Source organism: Solanum stenotomum, chromosome 1 (assembly GCF_019186545.1).
Source record: "Solanum stenotomum isolate F172 chromosome 1, ASM1918654v1, whole genome shotgun sequence".
Taxonomy (NCBI): Eukaryota; Viridiplantae; Streptophyta; class Magnoliopsida; order Solanales; family Solanaceae; genus Solanum; species Solanum stenotomum.
Window position 1 is genome coordinate 84,247,544 of NC_064282.1, and position 24,632 is coordinate 84,272,175.

Consider the following 24,632-nt stretch of genomic DNA (forward strand, 5'->3'; position numbering starts at 1 on the left):
TTTGAAGAATGAATTAAAACAAACCTTTTTAAAAGTTTTAATACCATGTATAGAAATTAGAAATAATATAAAATATACCCACTTTTTAATTTAACTAAAATTAATATTTACGAAAATGCCCCTTAAATTTTCGGACGGACTCCTTGCCAACTGCCCAACTTTCAAAGGGTATAACTCGCTCCTACGAACTCGGAATCGAGCAAACTCGGTGGCGTTGGAAAGATCGTTCCAAGGGCTTTCCAAACATAACTGGAACTACTCCTGGATCATCCTGAGCTAGGAGTTATGACTGCTCAAAGTTGGCCAAAATTCACTGATTTCCCACACTTGACCAAATTTCCAGATTCAGAACCTTTTTTTCCAAAAGTGACTACTTCCAATTTCATAACTCCAATTTATGCTTAAACTTTAAAAATTCATACGTTAGGCTCTAGTTTCACCTATCTATTTTTAGGGTCGCTACAATAACTACCTCAAAAATCTCCATAGAAAGCCTCGGACAAGAAGAGAGTAGAGAATATCACGAAGATCTAGCTCGTAACCTACATAAATGTAGAAGCAATGAGTAAGTATCGAACCACACGGTACTTAGTAATTTAACTCCTAAACATAAATAAGGTAATATAGAATATGAGTACTCCTACCACTCCAACCGAACTTCCACAACTACAACCTGCATAAAATCAACTCAACCTAACAGTTCACAATTTAAATAGCAGGTAGCTCAATAACAATACTTCAACCATTATAGATCAACAATACACATGATCAAGTTCCATAGAAAGGCACTCACAAGTTCACAAATGATATAGCTATGCAATGCAATGAAATACAACACTAAGTATAGTGTTGCATGTCTGACCTAGAGATACACACCAACTACTCTCAGTCTGGGACCCATGGGGGGAGAGGGGATTAACAGTCCATGCATCCATCACGGCGTGTGACACGATCCTTGAATTACTATATCCTTCATGGTACACGACACGACCCTCTAATCAATATATATTCATTCTGGTGCACGATACATCCCTCGAAATGATACATCCTCTTTAATTTTTTATTCTTCCTTAATTTACATAATACTAGTCACAATTGTGTCTCTAAACCAACGAAAATAGATATGTTCACACAAATAATGAGGCTATGACCATTCCATAACAATGCACAATTCACAACAACATTTTCACGCATCGAGCCTACACCTTGTATTACGTGGCTGACACTCGAGAACCATTGCTAATCTCCAAGCGAACACTTGGCCTAGCTGACTACTTAGAGAAAGACTAACTCAAGAAAATTTAAGCTTTAAAACAGAGTTTAAATTCAAAAGTCTCAAATAATAAATTTACTAGTAAGAAGTAAATTCTATATATTGTGATGCCATATTTATATTTTCTTTTAAAATTTATTTCAAAATATATTGAAAGGTGTAAAACAACACATTTTAATGGAATATTAAATATGAAAACTCATTGAAATGATCATTTTTCTAGATAAAAAATAAAATAAAAAGAGATCCAACAAAATTTAGAATAGATTTTAAATCGTAACTAATTAAGCTCACTAATCCTCCATCTTTTAGTGAATAGCCCCTTAATCTTCTTGATGAAAACATTTACTTTTTTTTTAAATCTATTTTGCGTTCTCTACATATAAAGTATCATCTTTTATCTATTAAAATTATTTATTCTTGCGATATATGATGATGATGGTTTTTGTAGTTCCAAATAAAAATCTTGCGTTCTTAACCTATTAAATGTCATTGTGTTGAATCAAAATCAGGAGGAGTAAATATTAATAAAAATTCACTACTAAGAAGTAAATTTTATTTATTCTGATGTCATTAATATTTTATTTCAAACACATATTGAAAGCTGAAAAAAAACATCTCAATGGAATATTAAATGTGATATCTCACTATTATTATAGAAATTATCATTATTATAGATAAAAGATTATCGATAAAATTTAGAATATATTGTAAGATGTAATTAATATTGTGTCAACTCGATTTTCAATATATCATATTGAATCTCTGATTAATTCGGATTTCAAGGGACACTCTTTCACAAAATTTTCTTCATACCCAAGGCTCAAATCCGAGACCTCTGATTAAGGATGGATGGATCATCTACATCTCACCACAACTATTGTTGGTACTAATAATAACTTAATTTAATTTCTCTTGAATATTTGGCTATATGTTGGATTTATTGTTCTGTTCTGCCAACAAGGATTATGGTGGAGTATAAGTTAGTATTCATTCATCCTTAACCAGAAGTGTCAGGCTCGAGTCTTGGGCATGAATTACCTTTGTTGGAAAGAGATTTACCATCAATTTGTGACCTTCCATTATCCGAATTTAATTGATTCCCAACAAAAATATCGGATATCAAGTAAATTAAGATATTTTATATTTTATACTTGTGAAAATTAGATGTTTTGCAAAAAAATTTTGAGGGTGATCTCAAAGATTATAAGATTAGGCTCATCAATCCTCCATCTTTCACTGTAACCCCTCAATCTCCTTAAAGGAAATATTTGCTTTTATATGTTCTATGTTCTCTACATATAAAGTATCTTCTTGTATGCTATTTCCTTTTTTATGTCCTAACAATTTAGATTCATTTATTGTTGATAATGATAATTTTTTTGGAAGGAAATGATTGTATGTAATTTAGATTAATCTTTTTATTAGTTTTTCTTGCGGTATATGATGAGATTTTTTTATAGCTCCAAATAAATTCTTGTGTTTTTAACCTATTAAATGTCATGATATCGAATCAAAATCAGGAGGAGTAAATAGTAACAAAAAATTACTACTAAGAAGTAAATTCTATTTATTTTGATGTCATATTTGTATTTTCTTTTAAACACATATTGAAAGTTCAAAAATACCATATCTCAATGGAATATTAAATGTGATAACTCATTATTATAGAAATTATCATTCTTCTTGATAAAAGAGTTCTAATGTAATTCATAATAAGTGTAAATTGTAATTAATATTTTGTTCACTCGATTTTCAATATATCATATTGAATCTCCGACTAACTCGAATTCTGAGGGACACTCTCTAACAATATTTCCTTCATATCTAAGGCTCAAACCCGAGATCACTTATTCAGGATGGATGGTTCATATACATTCCACCACAACTATGGTTGATACTAATAATTACTTAATTTACTTTATATTTAATATTTGACAATATGTTTGATATTTTTATTGTATTCAACCAACAAGGATTGTAGTGTAGTAGAAGGTAGTGTTCCTTCATCCTTAACTAGAAGTGTTAGGTTCGAGTCTTGGGCATAAGTTACCTTTGTTAGAAAGAAGCTTACCCCTCAATTTGGAACTTTCCATTATCCGAACCTAATTGGGTCTCAATAAGAATATCAGACACCAAGCAAAAAATACTTTTCTTCTTTACTTAAGAATATTAGACATTTTTGCAAAAAGAATCTGAAGGTGAGATTAAATAGGCTCATCATTCCTCTATCTTTTAGTGAATGACCCCTCAATTTTCTTAACGAAAACATTAAGTTTTTATCCTTTTCGTGTTCTCTATATATAAAATATCATTTTTATCTTTATTTTTTAATGTGTTATTAATTTAGATTGAAGAAAATGATTATTTGTCAAATATATTAATTTTGTGATTAGTTTTTCTTATGGTATTAGATGATGATTTTCATAACTCCAAATAAAAATCATGTGTTCTTAAGTAATTAAATGGATGTAATTGAATCAAAATCAGGAGGAGTAAATATTAATAGAAATTCACTAATAAGAACTAAATTCTGTTTATTTTGATGTCATATTTATATGTGCTTTAAAAATTTATTTTAAACACATTGAAAGGTAATAGATAAAACATGTCAATAAAATATTAAACGTGACAACTCATTATTATAGAAATGACGATTCTTCTAGATAAAAGAGTTTCAATGATATTTATAACAAATTTCAAATTGAAATTAATATTATTTTCACTTAATTTTCAATATATCATAATGTATCCTTATTAATTCATATTTTGAGCACAAAATTTTCTTCATATCCAAGGCTCAAACCTGAGTCCTCTGGTTAAGGATTGATGGGTCATATACATCTCTCCACAACTATTATTGGTACCAATAATAACTTAATTTATTTTCTCTTGAATATTTGGCTATATGTTGGATTTATTTGTTGTGTTCTACCCACAAGGATTGTGGTGTAGTATAACTTAGTATTCCTTTATCCTTAACCATAAGTGTCAGATTCAAGTCTTGGGGCTTTCCATTAGCCAGAGCTAATTGAGTCTCAATAAGAATATTAGACAACAAGTAAATTAAAATACTCTTTCTTCTTATACTTATAAAACTTAGATATTTTGTAAAAAGAATTGAGGGTGATCTCAAAGTTTTTGATATTAGGCTCATGAATCCTCCATCTTTTAGTGAATAACCCCTCAATCTCCTTAATGAAAACTTTTACTTATTAACCGTTCTCTACATATAAAGTATCCTTCTGTATGTTATTTTCTCTTCTTTTTTTTTTTGTCCAATTCATTTAGATTCATTTATCGTTAATAATGATAATTTTTTTTGAAGGAAATGATTGTATGAAATTTGGATGAATTATATTACTAGTTTCCTTGAAGTATAGGATGATGATTTTTATAGCTCCAAATAAAATCTTGTGTTCTTAACCTATAAATGGCATGGTATTGAATCAAAATGGAGGAATAAATAGTAACACAAATTCATTACTAAGAAGTAAATTCTATTTATTTTGATGACATTATATTTTCTTATAAACACATATTGAAAGTTAAAAAATTACACATCTCAACGGAATATTAAATGTAATATCTCATTAACATAAAAATTATCATTCTTCTTGATAAAAGAGTTCCAATAATATTGTGTTCACTTGGTTTTCAATATATCATTTTGAATCTCCGACTAATTCGAATTTCGAGGAACACTCTCTAACAATATTTATTCATATTCAAGGCTCAAACTCGAGACCTCTGGTTAAGGATGGATGGATCATATAAATCCCGCCACAACTATTATTGGTACTAATAATAACTTAATTCACTCTCTCTTGCATATTTTGCAATATGTTGGAATAAGTTGTTGAGTTCTACCAATAATACTGTGGTGAAGTGGAAGTTAATATTCCTTTATCCTTAACTAGAAGTGTCAAGTTCGAGTCTTGGGCATGAGTTACCTTTGTTAGAAAGATGTTTACCCTCAATTTGAAACTTTTCATTAGCTGAATCTAATTGAGTCCCAATAAGAATATCCGAAACCAAGTAAAAAAGATCTTTCTTCTTGTATTTACGAAAATTAGACATTTGTAAAAAAGAATTTGAGGGCGACCTCAAATATTATGAGATTAGGCTCATCAATTCTCTATCTTCTAGGAAATAACTCCACAAACTCCTTAATGTAAGCTTTTACATTTTATTTGTTTTGTGTTTTCTACGTATGATGTATTGTCGTTATCTTTATTTTATTTCTTTATTTTATGCTATTAATTTAGATTCACTTAATGTTTATAACGATTTTTTAAGGAGATTATTGTTTGTTAATTAGATTATTATTTTTTTCCCGGTTTTCATTGTGGTGTATGATGATGATTTTCTAGATTCAAATGAAAATCTTGTGTTTTTAAATTATTAAATAGTATGGTTTTGAATCAAAATCAGGAGGCTTAAATTTCAATAGAAATCACTAGAAAGATGTGAATTCTATATATTATGATGCCATATTCATATTTTCTTTTAAAATTTCTTTTAAACACACATTGAAAGGTACAAAACAACACATCTCAATGAAATATTAAACGTGACAACTTATTATCATAGAAATTATCATTCTTTTAGATACAAGAGTTACAATAATAGAACTTGAAATAAATTGTAAATTGTAATTAATATTATTTTCACTAGATTTCAATATATCATATTAAATCCCCGGTTAATATGAATTTCAAGGGACACTATCTAACAAGATTTTTTTCATATCCAAGACTCAAACTTGAGACCTCTGGTTAAGGATGAATGAATCATATACATCCCACCATAACTTTTGTTGATACTAATAATGACTTCATTTACTTTCTCTTGAATATTTGGTAATATGTTGGATTTAATTGTTGTGTTCTACCAACAAAGATTGTGGTTGAGAAGAAATTACTCTTCCTTTATCCTTAAACAGAAGTGTCAAGTTCAAGTCTTGGGCATGAGTTACCTTGGTTAGAAAGAGGTTTACCCTCAATTTGAGAATTTTTTGTTATCCGAGTCTAATTGAGTCCCAATAAGAATACCGATCACCAAGTAAATAAATATTTTCTTCTTGTACTTATGAAAATAAGTCATTTTGGAAAAGAAAATTGAAGGTGAGCTCAAAGATTATGAGATTAGAATCATCAATCTTATATCTTTTAGTGAATAACCCCTCAATTTTCTTAGTAAAAATATTTACTTTTTTCTTTTTTGTTGTAACACCCCAGAAAATTTATGAGCTAAGACTCGAACCGTTCTTCGTAGTGAGTGAGATTTTTGCAAGGAATTTTTTTTTCAGTATTAAGGTAACTAGATGTAGCACCTTGAGTTCCAAGAAGGAAAGAGAGTTCATTCAAGTCATTCCTAAGTTTTTCTTAAGTTTTGGGTCAACTTCAAACGACCATAACTCCTAGTACAAGATGAGTTAGGTGAGCTACAAGATAGAAAATTAAAGCCCTTCGGGTCCTCTTTCCAACGCCACCGAGTTTGCTCAATTCCGAGCTCTTAGTAAAAAGTTACGATGGATTTACTAATGTCGCACAAATCTGGCAGCAGCTCCGCGATGGCTCCGCGTTACGGAGCCAATACGGACCTCATTGCCTGGTGGAAAATTATTCCGACTCCCAGCTCGTTTTAATTATTCCTTTAAGGGTATTTTAGTCTTAAAAACCCTTAGGAGGTCATCTAAATTGCCCTAAACGTGTAAAAAATCAGTTTTCTTAAATCTAAACCCCCTCATCCACTCCAAAGATTCTACGCTCAAGAAAAATCAAGAAACGCTAAGGCTAGGGTTCATCTTTCAAGATTTTCGTTCAAGTGCTGCAAGATGATGGTTCTTTCAGGTATGTAAACTTCCATAGTGTTGGGTTTGTTCACCCACATGCCAATCATGTAAATTTTAGTGTTAAGTTCGTTCTAGAAAGTTGAAAATCTGATGTTATTGATATGTGTTCTTGAATTTGCTTTCATTCTTGAATAGGGCTGAGATTTAGGAGTTCTTGAGATTATTGTTTTGATTTATAGAGTAGTTGTGAGTTAGATTCTTGTGTACATGTGATGGTTATCTGAATCTAAAGAAAAGTTGAGCAAAAGAATCGAATTTAGGCGATTTGGGGTTAGAAAACGAAGAAGAGAAAAGTCGGGAAAATCTGGCACTTGGCTTCGCGTCACAGACCTGCCTCCCCATTTCATAAAGTTGTCTTTGCGTCGCGGAGAGGTCACGGACCTCTCTGCCTCAAAAGTTATTTCGCGACCAATTATTTTAATGCGTCTCCGCGTCGCGGACTAGCTTCCAAGCAGTTAATTTTTTATCTTTTCTCATGTTTAGCTATCTGAAATCAATCCTAAACATCATGAGACCTTTCCTATCACAAATCACAACCTTGAATTCATAAATCACATTCAAGGTAGAGTTGAGAGTCAAGTTTTTTGAATTCTTTCGAACATTCTAAGAAAGTACCTTTGAGTCATTTTGTGGAGTCTTCTACAACTTCTAGTAACTTGTTTCAAGACTTGAGTTAGTGAGCATGAGAGTGAGGAGAATGTATTCATGAGTCTATTTTTTCATCATGAGATCTTTCATAGCATAAACCATAACTCTTGAATTCATAATTTACATTCAAGAGAGAGTTAAGAGTAAAGTTCAAGAAAGTTTTGAGTTCAATTGTGAATCCTTGGAGATCCATAATCGATTTAAGTTAAGTTTTGAGGAAGTAAGTCAGAGAATAAGAAGAGTCGTATACATGAGTTTCATATTGTTATGTAGACCATCGAGTCGAGTTGTTTCATTCCCATAATTTCGCATGAACTTCGTAAGTTGAGCATCTTTCAGAAAAGTGGTATCTTCAAGTTCTAAGCTTTTAAGTGTTGAGTTCCTTATCCCTTTTGAGAAGTATCTTTGAGTCCTTGAGTTGAATATTTCATGCTCATAATTCCGCATGAATATTATAAGTTGAACAGTCTTGAGATGAGAAGTATTTTTGAGTCTTTGAGTTGAGTAGTTCATGCTCATAATTCTGCATGAACTCTGAGTTGAGCATTCTTGAAATGAGTAGTATCATTGAATTTCTTGAGTTCCAAGTATTTGAGTTCTATCTATGGTTATTGAAAACCTTGCATCAGTCGTTCATCTCCATAATTCGGCATGCACCATATTTTAAGAAGTCTTTTACAAACGTTTTAACTTTGTTTTAAGACTTAAGTTTTGAGTTCAGTAAAGGGTAAAGTTGAAGTTCTTTTCTTCAAAAATTATATGTGAACTAAGTATTCCCAAAGAGATTTAAAATATTTTCACATTTAAATAAGAACGAAAACTGAGATTTCCAAAGAGCCTTCGGGCAAGTTTTCAGAAAAGAGTAATTGCTTTCTAAATGAAGCAAAAGGGGAAACTTTAATTTCCAAGATAGCCTCTGAGCTAAGTTTTTGAGCACTAATCTCAAATCACCGAAGAAGTATGTTTTTAAACATAAAGAGCTAATATAATGTAATATTTTTTGGAGTAGTATTGAGCAACGATGGGAGAGAGTTCATACAACTATCAGCTCCCTTAAACCATGTAGCCATCATGGGTAAAAAAGGGTCATACTTTTTAGATGAATCCTTTTTGCATATACTAGTGGATCCACTTAGTAGTTCAGGTCCTATACCTTTGGCCGGGTATAAGATGCGTTGGCAGCGTGCGGAAGATCATTGTATCATCACAATAGCTCTTATGTGATGGTTGTCGGTTAGAGAAACTCCAACAATAGTATTGGCATGGTTCCTCAAGGGGTTCTGCTTAGTATGAATGGGGATATGGGACTTCATTCATGCATTGCACAAGTAGACTTTGAGAGGGAGCATGGTATGTCTTTTATGATATTATGATTATGAGTTAACATCATGTTTTAAATAGTTTTCCTTTTTCTTTATATTGCACTTGTTTTAAACTGCTTTATAATGAAATGAGTTCAATTAAGTATTTATGAGTTGAGTATCCAGAGTTGAGTATTTCAAGTCGAGTATCATATCTTTGAAGTTGAGTATCTTATCCTTGAGTACTTCTGAGTTGAGTAAGTTTGAATAGTTTTGAGTATTCCTTGAGTTGAGCAAGATTGAAAAGAGGTAAGTATGTTTCCTTTTTATCAAGTTTCAAGCTTATGTTATGCTTTAGAATTCCTCTTACATGCTCATACATTCCACGTATTGAGCCATTTGGCTTGCATCTTCTCATGATGCAGACACATGTATTCAGGATCATCAACAGGAGCTTCGTTGATACATCCGAGAGTTCGAGTTAGCTATAGTGAGCCTTCTTGCTTCCAGAGGATTTCATTTACTTTTCAGTTCAGTCAGGATGTTGTGGGTCTTGTCCCGACCTCCATTGTTATCAGTTAGAGGCTTCATAGATAGTTAGTATAGTTGAGAAGTCTGTATTATTCATTTATTTTATTAAATGTTTTAAAGACTTAAGTGCATATTTTATGGCGAGTTGAATATATTATTTTTCTTCTAAGTTATTCATTTGAGTTAAAGTTTTGAAAAGTTGAGTTTATTGATTTTTTTTTTTTCAGTTTTAAGCTTTTCCATGCTTGAGTTAGCTTCCGCTTGTAGTCAGCCAGGATGATGGTTCGCTTGGGGACCAACAATGGTCTTCGAGTGCCGGCCACGTCCAGGGTGTCGACTCGAATCGTGACATTTGTATTCTCTTCATATAAAGTATTGTCTTCATCTTTTTTTTGTGCTATTAATTTAGATTCATTTAATATTTATAATAATAAATACATTTTGATGGAAATGATTGTTTGTCAGTTAGATTAATTTTATGCCTAGTTTTTCTTATGGTATATGATGATAATTTTATATCTTTAAAATAAATTTCGTGTTCTTAAGCTATTAATTAACATGGTACACAATCGAACAATCAGGCAGCCTATATATTTGGAGACAGGTGGAGATATAAGACTTTCGACTAGAACAAAATATATGTTTTTCAAATAAAAAAAACACAATGAAAGAAAGATAGTGTGTGGATAACTCTAAGCTATTTTTCTTTCTTTTTTATGTTCGACATTCATTTGATTCTTATAATCATGGATAACTTAAATCAATATTACTTGTCAAATTATTTTGCAATTCTTTTAAAACTGACTATTTATTGAGAGAATTTCGATTAGCTAAGCCAACACATTTCAATCACCGAATGATTTAATAACAAAGAAGAGATCCAAGTTATAACATTTAAGTTTGTCGTTTTATTCTCCTAACACGCACACAGAAACAAAGATAGACATGAAAAAACTTGATTAGCTAATATCATTTGCTCTAAAGTAAAATTAATATACCAAATCATGCATACTATCATCATGTTTATGAAGGAAAGAGAAAATCTTGAACATGCTTCCTACAAATGAAATACCTAAATGAAATCTCTTCAAACTTATACCCCAAAATGAAAGGTGATTCAAATGTGTTGGAGGCCACTAGATAATGAATAGGTGAAATGCAATACATATGGTACATTTAGAGAAAATTGTGACAGCGGATCATGGGAATTTTGAATGAGGGATATGAATGGTAATATATTTGCTAATAAAGCAAAAGAAATGAGTATATTACAATGCACAACAGTCTCACAAAAATTATGACTATACTAAGGCAATGATATATATAGAGGAGAACTAATATCGACATGTAATAATTGAGATTGGCTCCTTGCTGTTAAGGAATTTTATTCTGAAAATTTGGGAGGTGGGAGGTCTCATGACCAATAATTGAAGTGGTGGATAAGATATGAACGAGGATGTGTAACAAAAATATCAAAATAACTCATATTATAAAGGAAGGCAACTGATAGGCTAATCATCTCCGAATACAATACTAGATGAAGGAGGAGCAAATACATAATCTTTCATAGATCTAAGAGTATAGGGAAGGAGACAAATTAATAATGATAAGCTACATTTTTCTTACTTAAGAATTAGATCATACAAGATATGAAAAGTTGGGGTGAAAAATGGATAGAGTTCACTACTTATCATGAACAAATCCCCTGATGGGAGAAGAACATGATAAACAAAACTTTTAACTAATCTAGTTTCTTTGATTGCAAGTAGACATTCATGGAGGACAAAAAATAACAACACAAATTTGGATATATATATAAAATAGTACATAAACAAATTTGGTGTAATCTTTCTTGAATTGGCTTAGTCTAAAACGTCTTAATTGAACTGCTTCAATATATATGAATCATACAAATGATGCACCAAACTACAAACATACAAGAACTGAAGAATCAAAATGCAAACACATATAGAATAGACAATACACAAGCAACTACAAGAATCAAATAAGCAACACAATATGCAGATCAAATCCAAGCCCAATTTCAATTTTACACTTCTAGGATTGGTTGATGTGCAATATGTGGTATTTTAAGCTTAGGATACTACTTCTAGCGTACAAAAATCGATATTTTTAAGTGCAGAATTAAAAGAAAGGAAAACATTATTCTTATTGTAGGTCACACAGTTTAAGAAAAAAAATGAAAAGATGAGAAAAGCTCACTTATCAAGCATCACGAAGAGAACAACATGGGGACGAATCATAGCTAAAGGCACGAAAAAATGTAAATAGAGGAATTATCTGCTAATCAACATCAAGAAAAATATTAGGAGGCCAGATCGACTTCAAAATAAAAAATCTCAAATGGAACCTCTATACAAAACTCTCCATATCCAAATACTTTCAACCAATATACCTCTAAAGAATCCTAAAGACAAGTTTTTAAAATGAGATCGACAATTCAAAGGGTACAATAAACACATGAATCAGAAGAAATAGAATAATAAAATTGCAACAAAAAAGTATCTCAAAAAGGCAAGAAAAAGGGGGGAAATATATACCTGTTGGCAGTCAAGAATACAAGTGAAACATTTGAAAATCAAGATTGCCATATCTGAATTTTGAGCTAACTGAACAAAATGCAGTCAACCTGGAAATGGACGTATAACGATGAGAGACAAGATAGGCATAAACTAGAAAAAAGAACAAAATAATTCAATAAGATATCAAAATCAAAGCTTTCAAATTCAAGACACAAAGAGGACATGGATCACAAACTTAGTTGGTCCTAAAAAAGATGTCAGAATTGCCAAATTGAAGCTCAGAAGAACGGCTGACAAAGCGAAGCTCGAAAGTTCTACGCTTTTCTATTTTAATTTGAGAAGAAATGTATTATACTCTTTGCTTTTTCTATTTTTTACTTATTGCAAGACATTATTTATCATAATAAAATAGTTAGTGGGTCGGGATCCCACTGACTTTGTATTTATAAAATAAAATATTAATTATCTTCACTTGTTATATGTCATTTTCATTCTTCTAGTTCTTATTCAACACCATTTTATTTAATAGGTTAGGAACAAAACCCTTCTATTGGAAATAAATAATGATACTTAAGAAAATCAACATATCAAATTTATCTAACAACAATCATTCCCCTAAAGGTTCTTATTGTTATCAAGATCAAATAAATCTAAAATAATAGAACCATATAAAAGGAAATAAAGAAGAAATAATCTAGTACTTGGTATGTTGCAACGACCCAAGTTGACGTTATTTAAATGCATCACAGGTGGAGTCTCAAAGTTTTCTTATTCGGGTGCCAAATTAAATTTTGGAGCACACGACAGAATTATTAAATTTGAAAGTATCCAGGCTGGCATCTGTCCACCATATCTAGACATCTCCCGCTATGTAGTGCCACTATAGCTCCTGTAGGGCCGCTATAGCTGGGTTGATAAAATCATACCCTAGATAAAATAATGTTTTTTATTTTTCTTCCTACTTTTCTGGCACAAAACAGGCGAAGGTTACTCCAAAATTCTCCTCAACCACTTTAAGTTTGAGGGAAATTGAGGATAGGAATTTCCACATAAGGAAGGGAAAGACCCAACGACTTCCGGTCCACGCTCGTTAGGATTTGCCCCAAGGAGCAAAGGGATGCCTTCAAAATTCTTCAATAGATGTTTTACGCCTAGATAGGCTAGGTTTCCATAACTAAGTAGTTAGAAATGCTTCCAATTGATAATATCATATAGATTGTTGGGAGGTTGCATGCATAGGTATTCGGATATGGAGTCTGGATGGTTGAATGTATGGTTAGTTGTGGTGTAGGTTGATTAATTTTATTTGTTACTACTGTTGGCATTCTGATATGGCTGGGTGTTACCTTGAAAAGGTAATTGAGGGTGATTGAATTATAGAATTTGGATAATTTAAGCCAACAATTTTCAATCACCAAATGATTATAAACAAATAAGAGATCCAAGTTATAACATTTAAGTTTGTTGTTTTCTTCTCCTAATACACATACAGAAACAAAGATAGACATGACAAAATTAGGTTAGCTAATATCATTTACTCTAAAGTGAAACTAATATACCAAATCATGAATACTATCATCATGTTTATGAAGGTGGAAAGAGAAACTCTTAAACATACTTCCTACAAATAGAGTACCTTGATGCAATCTCTTCAGACTTATTCCCAAAACTCCAAGGTGATTCAAGTGTGTTGGAGGCCACTAAATATGACAATACAAATTGTACATCTAGAGAAAATTCTAAGATCATCGAAATTTTGTATGAGGGATATGAATGACAATCTATTTACTAATAAGACAAACGAAATGAGCATTTTACAATACACAACACTCAGACAGAAGTTATGACTATACTAAGGCAATAAGATATATAGAGGAGAACTAATATCAACAGGTGATAATTGACATTGACTCCTTACAATTAAGAAATTCCATTCTTGAAACTTGGAAGGTCTCATGGCTGATAATTGAAGTGGCAGAAGAGATATGGATGAGGATGAGTTACAGAAATATTAGAATAACTCATATTATAAAGAAAGACATCCGACATGCTAATCATCTCGAAAATACAACACCCGATGAAGGAGAAGTAAATACGCAGACTTTACTTAATTATCAAATCATGCAAGAGATGAAAAGTTGGGGTGAAAAATAGAGGGAGTTCAATACTTATCATGAACAAATCCCCTAATGAGAGGAGAATATGATAAACAAAACTTTTAACTAATCTAGTTTCTTTGATTGCACGTAGACATTCATGGAAGACAAAAAACAACAGCACAATTTTGGATAAACAAAGAATAGTACATAAACAAATTTGATGTAATCTTTCTTGGATTGGCTTAGTCAAAAACCTCTTAATTGAACTGGTTCAATAGATATGAATCATACAAATGATGCATCCAACTACATAAAATTACAACCATACAAGAACTCAAGAACCAAAATAAAGACACTAATACAACAGACAATACATAATAACAAGCAAAGAGAAATAAGAAGCAACTACAAGAACCAAATAAGTAATGCATTATGCAGATAAAATCCAAGCCCTAATTTCAATTTTACACTATTAGGATTGGTGGATGTGCAATGTATGGTATTTTCACCTTAGGATGTTATTTCTATTGTCCAAGGATCGATCTTTTTAAGTGCAAAATTAAAAGAAAGGAAAATATTTTTCTCATTGTGGGTCACACTATTTAAAAAATAAAAAGAAGAGAAGCTCACTTACAAGGCATCACAGAGAGAAAAACATAGGAAACGAATTAGAACTAAAGAGATGGAAAAATGTGAATAAAGGAATTAATTGCTAACCAGAATAAAAAAATAGGAGGCTAAATCAGCTACAAAATAGGAAATCTCAAATGGAACGTCTAGACGAAACTCTCTAGATCCCAAATATTTTCAGCACATCCAACTCTAAAGCATCCTAAAGAAAAGCTTGAAAATGAGATCGAGAATCAAAAGAGTGCAATAAAAACATGAATCAGAAGAAACAAACAAATAGAAGTGCAACAACAAAATACCCCCAAAGGTCAAGATATGAAAAGTTGGGGTGAAAATGGAAGGAGTTCAATCATTATTATGCACAAATCCCATGATGGGAGGATAATATGATTAACAAAACTTTTAACTAATCTAGTTTCTTTATTGCAAGTAAACATTCATGGAAGACATAAAACAACAACACAAATTTGTATTCATATAGAATAGAACAAATGACGTAATCTTTCTTGAATTGGCTTAGCCAAAAACCTCTTATTTGAGCTGATTCAATAGATATATATCATACAAATGATGCACCCAACTACATAAAATCACAACCATACAAGAACTCAAGAATAAAAATGCAAACACCAATACAACAGACAATACATAATAACAAGCAAAGAGAAATAAGAAGCAGTTGCAAAAACCAAATAAGCAATGCAACATGCAAAATTGGTTGATGTGCAATGCACGATATTTTCACCTTAGGATGCTCCTTCTATTGTACAAAGATCAATATTTTTAAGTGAAAAATTAAAAGAAAGGAAAACATCATTCTCATTTTGGATCACACAATTTCAGACTAAAAGGATAAAATAAGAGAAAAGCTCACTTACCAGGCATCACATAGAGAACAACATCAACGAATCATAGCAGCTACGTGAAAATGTGAGTAGAGGAATTAATTGCTAACCTGAATGAAGAAAAAACAGAATGAAACTAGATCAGCTTCAGAATAGAAAATCTCAAATGGAACCTCTAGACGAAACTCTCCAGATTCCAAATATTTTGAACATATCCAACTCTAAAACGTCCTAAAGAAAAGCTTGAGAATGAGATCGGCAATCAAAAGGTTGTAAGAAACACATGAATCAAGAGAAACAAACAAATAGAACTGCAACAACAAAATACCCCAAAAGGTCTAGAAATGAAAAATTGGGTTGAAAAGTGGAAGGAGTTCAATACTTATGATGAGCAAATCCCATGATGGGAGGAGAACATGATAAACAAAACTTTTAACCAATCTATTTTCATTGATTACAAGTATACATTCATGGAAGACAAAAAAACAACAACAAAAACTTGGATACATATAGAATAACATAACCAAATTTGGCGTAATCTTTCTTGAATTGGATTAGTCAAAAACCTCTTAATTGAACAGGTTCAATAGATATGAATCATACAAATGATGCACCTAACTACATAAAAATGCAACCATACAAGAACTCAAAAATCAAAATGCAGACACTACTACGACATATATTACATAATAACAAGCAAAGACAAATAAGAAGCAACTACAAGAACGAATTAAGCAATGCAACATGCATATCAAATCTAAGCCCTAATTTCAATTTTACACTGTTTGGATTGGTTGATGTGCAATGTATGATAATTTCACCTTAGGATGCTACTTCTATTGTACAAAGATCGATCATTTTAAGTGCAAAATTAAAAGAAAGGAAAAGATCATTCTCATTGTGGGTCACATAGTTACAGATAAGAAAAAAATAAAATGAAAAGAAAAGCTCACTTACCAGGCATCACAGAGAGTACAACTTCGAAAATGAATCATAGCTGGCACGGAAAAATGTGAATAGATGACTTAATTGCTAACCGGAATCAAGAAAAAATAGAAGGATGCTAGATTAGCTTTGAATATGAAATCTCAAATAGAACCTCTAAATGAAACTCTTCAGATCCCTAATATTTTTAACAAATCCAACTCTAAAGCATCCTAAAGAAAAGCTTGAAAAATGAGATCGGGAATCAACAAGGAGAAATAAACACATGAATTAGAAGAAACAAACAAATAGAACTTCTACAACAAAATACCCCAAAAAAGGTTAAGAGTTGCAAGGAAAATGTGAATAGAGAAATTAATTGTGAAGCAAAATCAAGAAAAAAAAGAATGGGGCTAGATCAAGTCCAGAATAGGAAATCTCAAATGGAACCTCTAGACGAAACTCTCTAGATCCCAACTATTTTCAACAAATCCAACTCTAAAGCATCCTAAAGAAAAAATTGAAAATTGAGATCTAGAATCAAAAGGGTGCAATAAACACATGAAACAGAAGAAACAAACAAATAGCATTGCAACAACAAAATACCCCAAAAGGTTAAGAAAAAGGTCAAAAGATGGGCTGGCCTCTAAGCCTTGCGGGTTGGGCCCACGAGGCTAGCGGGCCAAATGAGACTGGGCCAAAAAGCCTCGTTCCTAAATGGGCCAAAAAAATTAGGCCCAACCCTACTTAATTCAAGAGTTGGATTGGGCCGACTTAACAGGTCAATCCCATTTTGACAAGTCTAAGTATTGTAGGATGGCAAATGAGGAGGAACTGCACAAAGAAGAAGAGCATTCTCATCTTGGTATATCCATTGTCTCTTCAGCTAGAAAACAAGTTAGAAAGCGGTAAAAGGATACAAAGAGGACATGAGAGAAAAATGTCACTTACAGGGAGTTGCAATCTCAAATACCACACAAGGCACCTCTATCAACACCACCAAAGTAACCACTACATCCACCACATTGAATTCCTACATAAAAAAGGTCAGCAAACAAATCGGGAAGGGAATGGTGGCTGAAACTAATGGAGACGCACCTCTATGAGCTGAGAAAAATGGTAAGGATGACGGTCCAAATGAAGGTGTTGATAACCTACATCAGAAGGAAAAGGAAAGTGGAGTTGAAGAGACCTGCGGCGACATTGTGGAGAAAATGAAGGAGCTCAATTAAGAAACCCTAATGCTTAGGGTATGATAATAAAGGTGGGCAGGTTCATTTATGAACTGAGCTGATTTCTTTTCTATTTTTTTCGTTTTGGGTCGGACGACATCTTTTGCACAGACTTTTGAAATTCAATAAAAGGAACACTTAGCTTCGCTATTAGTTTAAGAAAAAAGGGAGGGGGGGTAATATATAACTGCTGGCAGTCAAGAATACAAGTGAAATATCCGATAATCAAGATTGCTATATATGAATTCTTAGCCAACTTAACAAAATGAAGTCAACCTAGAAAGACATATACAGACGAGAGACAAGATAGGTATAAATAAGAAAAAAGAAAGCAAAAACTCAATAAGAAATCAAAATCAAAGCTTTCAAGTTCAATAAAGAGGAGGACATAGATCACAAACTTAGTTGGCCATAAAAAGGATATTAAAATTGCTAAATTCAAGCTCAGAAGAACGACAGACAAAGTGAAGCTCGAAAGTTCTACACTTTCCTATTTTAATTTGAGAAGACATTTTTACTTTACTCTTTGCTTTTTTCGTTTTTCTATTTATTATTTATTGCAAGACTTTATTTAGCATAATGAAATAGTTAGTGGTCCCCCACTGATCTTTTATTTATAAAATACCAAGTATAACTTTTTGTGTTTTATTTCCTTTTTTCCTTTTTTCCTATTATATCATTTTAGATTGATTTGATCTTGATAATAGTAAGAACCTTTAAAGGAATGATTGTTGTTAGATAAATTTGATGCATAGTTTTCCTTAAGTATTGTTATTTATTTTCAAATAGAAGCATTTTGTTCTTAACCTATGAAATAAAATGGTGTTGAATAAAAATGGAAGGAATGAAAAAGACATATAACAAGTGAAAGTAATTAATATTTTATTTTATAAATACAAGGTCAGTGGACTCCCGATCCACTAATTATTTTATTATGATAAATAAAGTCTTCCAATAAATATAAATAGAAAAATGGAAAAAGCTAAGAGGAAAGTAAATGTCCTCTTAAATTAAAATAGACAAGTGTAGAACTTTCGAGTTTCGCTTTGTCCGCCATTCTACTGAGCTTGGATTTGAAAATTTTGACATCCTTTTTACGGCGAACTAAGTTTGTGATCCATATCCTCCTCATTTTATCTTGAATTTGAAAACTTTGATTTTGATATCTTGTTAAGTTTTTGCTTTCTTTTTTCTTGTTTATGCCTATCTTGTCTCTCATCTTTATATGTTTATTTCTAGGTTGACTGCATTTTGTTCAATTCGCTAAGAATCCAGATATAGCGATTTTGATTATCGAATATTTCACTTGTATTCTTGAATGTCGATAGGTATATATTTTTCCCTTTTTTTTCTTAAACGAAGAGTGAAGCTAAGTGCTCCTTTTATTCAATTTCAAAAGTCTGTACAAAAGAGATCGTCCTACCCAAAACAAACAAACAGAAAAGAAATTGACCCGGTCCATAAATGAACATGCCTACCTTTATTATCAGACCCTAAGAATTAGCGTTTCCTAATTGAGCTCCTTCATTTTCTCCACAATGGCGTCGCATGGAGCACTCTTCAACTCCACTTTCCTTTTCCTTCTGATGTGAGTTATCAACACCTTCATTTGGACTGTCATCCTTACCATCTTTCTAAGTTCACAAATGTGCGTCTCCATTGATTTCAGCTACCATTTCTTTCTCGATTTGTTTGCTGACCTTTTTTTGTAGGGATATAACCTAGTGGATGTAGTGGTTACTTTGGTGGTTTCATTAGAGGTGCCTTGTCTGGTATTTAAGCTTGCAACTCCCTATAAGTGATATTTTTCTCTCTTGTCCTCTTTGTATCCTTTTACTGCTTTCTGACTTTTTATTTTCCAACTGAAGAGACAATGAAGATACCAAGATGCTCATGCTCTTCTTCTTTGTGGAGTTCCTCCCATTATGTCGTCATATAGTTCCCAATCTTTTGACCTTTTTCTTGACCTTTTGGGGTATTTTGTTGTTGCAGATCTATTTGTCTGTTTCTTCTTATTCATGTGTTTATTTCACCCTTTTGATATCTTGTTGAGTTTTTGCTTCCTTTTTTCTTGTTTATTTTTATCGTGTCTCTCATCTTTATACGTTCATTTCCAAGTTGACTACATTTTGTTCAGTTGGCTAAGAATTCAAATGTGGTGATTTTGATTATCAGATGTTTCACTTGTATTTTTGACATCAATCCAACTCAAAATTCTCAATAACCATGTAGACTTAAGTCTTTTCTGTAGTGCACCCATAAGTCACCTATCATAATTTGAACAATCCAACCCAATATAAAAACACAGAATCCTCCATACATCACTGTTTGTCACCAAACCAAAATCAACTCTTCAGAAGAGTCGTTGATAAACCCTTTATAAGTATGTGTCGAACCAAGGATTTATACGTGATGTCTCATTTCTTTACATTTCTTAAATTGTACCTTGACACAATTCTAAATATTTTGAACTCTTCAATATACACGATTATTGTTCCATTCGCTAACTCGTTTACCAATGCTATCCTTTGTCCAAAAATTCACAACATTTTACCTCATGCTCTAAACCAAAAACTTCAAGTGAAACACTTCATTAGGTCTTTTAAATTCCACAACTCAAATCATGCAAAAGTCCTTCCAAATGCTCACTAATCGACATGATCAATCATTTCTTGCCTAACCAATTTATATTGTCGCACCCATTTTTCACAAAATGAATTTTGCAACGACATGACAACTCTTTTAGGCGTTAAATAGAGAAGAGTCACCACCTAACAAATTAAATGTGTGTTAGGACACCATTCTATACTGAACAAATAAATTAATTAAAAAGGGTTATACACAATCAAAGATCAGGTAAGTCTTCAAATTATCTCAAAAGTAAGGTGTTAGGCACCTTTCAAGGTCCATAAAAGTAGATCCCAACCGAATCTTATAAATTATGTGGGTATATGTGATAAGCAAAAAGACTATTAATTTATTAAGCTAAGAATGACTACACAATTACATTAAAGTTCCCCCTACTAGCCACAGAAAGTTAATGCAAGTCGATAGGTTCTTCAATCATCGAGTACAATATCGATTTTCCACACTTATCATGACAACATCATTATTTTTGACGCTTATGGGGGAGCCTATCATACACATGCACCACCAGAGTCTTCATAAGAACTCCGGGGCGAGGGCCAAGGTGAACCCGAATTAACGATGAGAAGCGGTTAAATCAGTAGCAAATGCACCTGGACGGACGGTTGGTTTAACCAGTCTAATAGTATATAAAAACTTTATTTTAAAACTTAAAACAAGTAAACAAATTAAGCATGAATCCATTATTATCTAAATTAATACAAAACTAGGTGATTAGATAATTAAATAAATTGACATGTTTATTATTTAAGCGATAAGTAAAAATAATGGCAACCAAAGGGGCATCAATTAATTAATGAAAGTAAACTATGTGATAAAATAGGCAAAATTCTATTCAAAGCAACTTAACAAAGATAGTAAAATGATTATTAATTAACAAAAAAATTAAAATAATAAGAACTATTTATTATTAAATAAAATAATCATTTGAGGCTAATTTAAAAATAAAATAAAATATACATAACAAGGCAATAATTAGTTAAGAAAATAGATAAGTAAGCACATAGAATTAACACCAAAAGATATGAAAATTGTAAAGGTGAAATGTAAATAAATCTATCCCAAACAAAGATGAATCATAATTATAAAAGAAAATGATTTGTAAGCATAAAAAATACTTAAAATATAAACCAATCCACAAGAGATTATAAGGAGGCTTCAAATGTTTGTTTCTTTATAGGGATAATATTACGATATTATTAATCACACTCCTCCACCTTTGAAACATTTTTATTTGAGATTGATCTTAGAAAATAATAATAGTATTTAAAGGATAGTTGAAAGATTTGATTTAAATACAAACACATAAATATATTTACATACAAATACACTTAATCATTTAGAAAAATCTTTGGTAAGCAATACTCCAAAGGCCACATCAGCTTAGTTAAAAATTTGGAATTAAACCTCTCAATTCCTTTTACTTTCCCACTAACTATAGGTTAGAAAATAGTCGTTTACCATATATCTAAATCAAAAGCAACATGTCCAATTCAAGTACTTAAACAAGAGTTGGACAATGGCTTTGATAACAAAAATGAAAACAACTTTAACAATTGAACATAAAAATTGTGACATAAAACATTGAAAAGAGAAACATGTAGCACATAATGTTTCCCCAACCCAAATGATAGAAGCCCTTATTCTTAATATTACAAGAAATCTACTTCATAAGTTATTACAAACCTACTAGTGAAATGGAAAAGACAATGAATTCGAGACGAGTAGGCTTTGACTAGACGATCCTTGAAAACTTCCAAGTCCCAGACAACTCTTCAATGCCCCCGATATCGAACTAATGCCCTGTTCACACAAAAGAAATGCACACGCACACACAATAGCATAGAGACGGAAGCACTAATAAGCCCACTTCCATAACGGCCTTGTTAAGCACCACAAAATGTGAAGTACAAATTTCACACCAATCTTGGAAAATAGAGCATAACATATTTTCTGGAACATTAAGAAATACTCTTAGCTACCACAGTATACAATTATTTGGTTAGTAGACTGGGAAGTGAACCACAAAGGTATTTTGCTGCAATTAAGTTGTATATTATGATAATCATGATTTCAAACAAACAAGAAAAAGAGCAACAAGCTTTGAAGTTAAATTATGAGTAAATCGTATAAACATGTTTTCTAATGCACTAAGTTTCCGAAAACTTATCAAAGTGCATTAAAAATAAAAGGACATGCTTGTTTGCTTCTCCCGAAATGCTTAAAACATTCGAGTTTTCCAAAACAAATATTTGATGCGACAAGAGAATGAAAAATACAACTACCACATTAAGCATGAAGAGTACTTCGATAGAAACTAACCTGTAAGGAAGTAACAATCCAGAAACAACAACAAGCAATCCGAGCATCAATAGCCAAAATTGGTATACAACTATCAACAAAGAACAAGAGAACATAGAAAAGACGATTCGGTTTATCAGTATTCAAGAAGAGAAGTGTCCTCCGATTAAGAGGTTCTAGTTATATTGTAATGGAGAAGAGAATTCCAGAGTCTTTCACCAGTGATCAGTCATTGAAAAGAAAAAGATGAAATCTTAAATAATATTTTGATGAAAGAGTAGGACTGCTAGTTATTCGTGAAGAGAGAGCTCCATGGGCTGTCTTTTTTCCTTTAGAGAGAAAGAGAGTTCAAGAGCTGTTTTTAGTGATCACAAGCATGAGAAAAGAATGAGATCGAAGTCCTTATTATATAGTAAAGAGGGCTGATCAGCCAATGTAAAGATATGGAAAGAAAATATTCTTCTCGATCAGCAGCATATTCGTGAGAGCATAAAAAGAGAAACATAAAGATATATGCAAATTTCCATAATCCTTTCGTCAAATCAAGTAACCTATGCTACTAACCATGTCTTGATTGACTAAGATGAAATAACAATTCGAATAAGCAATATCAATCAGACATCTCTAGTTTCCCCATTTATACATATGACTGTTGCGAATCAAATTTGAAGGAAGAGGAAATACCATTGATCGAGTTTACTGTATTAGTTAATTTGAAAAAAATTGAGAAATTGTAGATATGATGAAAGTTGATAAGCAAATCACATAACAGAGTAAAATGATTATTGATTCTCATTACAAAACAATATTTTAAGGAACAACTCCGATGCGTCAACAGTAAACAAAACTAAAAATTAAAATCAGTTTTATCAATTTGTTAATCATAAAGTATTAATAGATTATACCCAGCCTATTCAAAAGTGGCTCAAACAATAATGATAGACATGGATTACAACCTCTAATAAAGCTTTAAAAATGAAAATAATAAAAATTCACAAAAGTAATCAGAGTATTAGGAAAGAAGTCACCGGTTAATCGTTCTGGATTTCTCATTTTAAGTTTTGTCTTCGAATGAAGTTCCATGCTTGGATCTTCCACCGGAGAGAAGTGACAGAGAGACACAGTGGCTCGCCGACGTCTGCTGGGTGAGGTTTCTGGTTGCTGTCCGATTCGCCGGCCAGATGGAGGTAGTGGCGGCGCCAGGAGAGAGGCCGGCGTTTGGTGGCCGTTTTCCGGTGGTCGGAGCAGTGAGAAGAACGGGAGACACAGGGAGATGAAATTAGGGTAGGGAGATAGAAAAAATTTATCATCCATGAGGCACAAGTATGACGTGGCAGACAAGAGTTGTATGAGGCCCATTTATATTTTGTCAAGTGGATCACTTTCAGAAAAAGGGGACACTCCTCTTTCTCACTCTTCCTTTTAACGTTTTTTCCCTTTCTTATTCTTTTACTCTTTTTTTTCCTTTGGTTTCTTTTATAAAACAATTGTTCCAAAATTTTATACTTTCATACTTAAATAACTTTATTCATGAAATATATGAAATTCAAAAAATTTTGCTTGACTCATTCTATTTATTACATTTTTATATTGTTTTTTCATCTCATATTAATTATTTATATTATTAAAAATAGTTATATAAAATTATTTTTTAATTTACAAAGATATGGTTAATTAAAAAATTTCTATTTTATTAAAACAATTAATTATTTTTGAAAGTATAAATAAAATTTATAAAGTTACCAAAAACAATTAAGGTATATATTTTATTTGTGTTTTCTTAAGAAATTTGTAAAAGAAAA

At 31.8% G+C, this 24,632-nt stretch overlaps 1 long non-coding RNA gene across 2 annotated transcripts; it reads right to left on the reverse strand.

Moving 5' to 3' along the window:
* Nucleotides 1-463: 463 nt before the first annotated feature.
* Nucleotides 464-23,643, reverse strand: LOC125877560 (uncharacterized). 2 transcript variants are annotated; one of them, XR_007447622.1, is made up of 4 exons: nucleotides 22,216-23,643; nucleotides 15,761-15,837; nucleotides 12,172-12,260; nucleotides 464-542 (listed from the first exon to the last, which is right to left on the reverse strand). It is a non-coding gene; the product is annotated as an uncharacterized LOC125877560 (long non-coding RNA). The 2 variants fall into 2 exon arrangements; XR_007447621.1 differs by lacking the exon at nucleotides 464-542 and having other exon boundaries at nucleotides 11,506-12,260.
* Nucleotides 23,644-24,632: the final 989 nt, after the last annotated feature.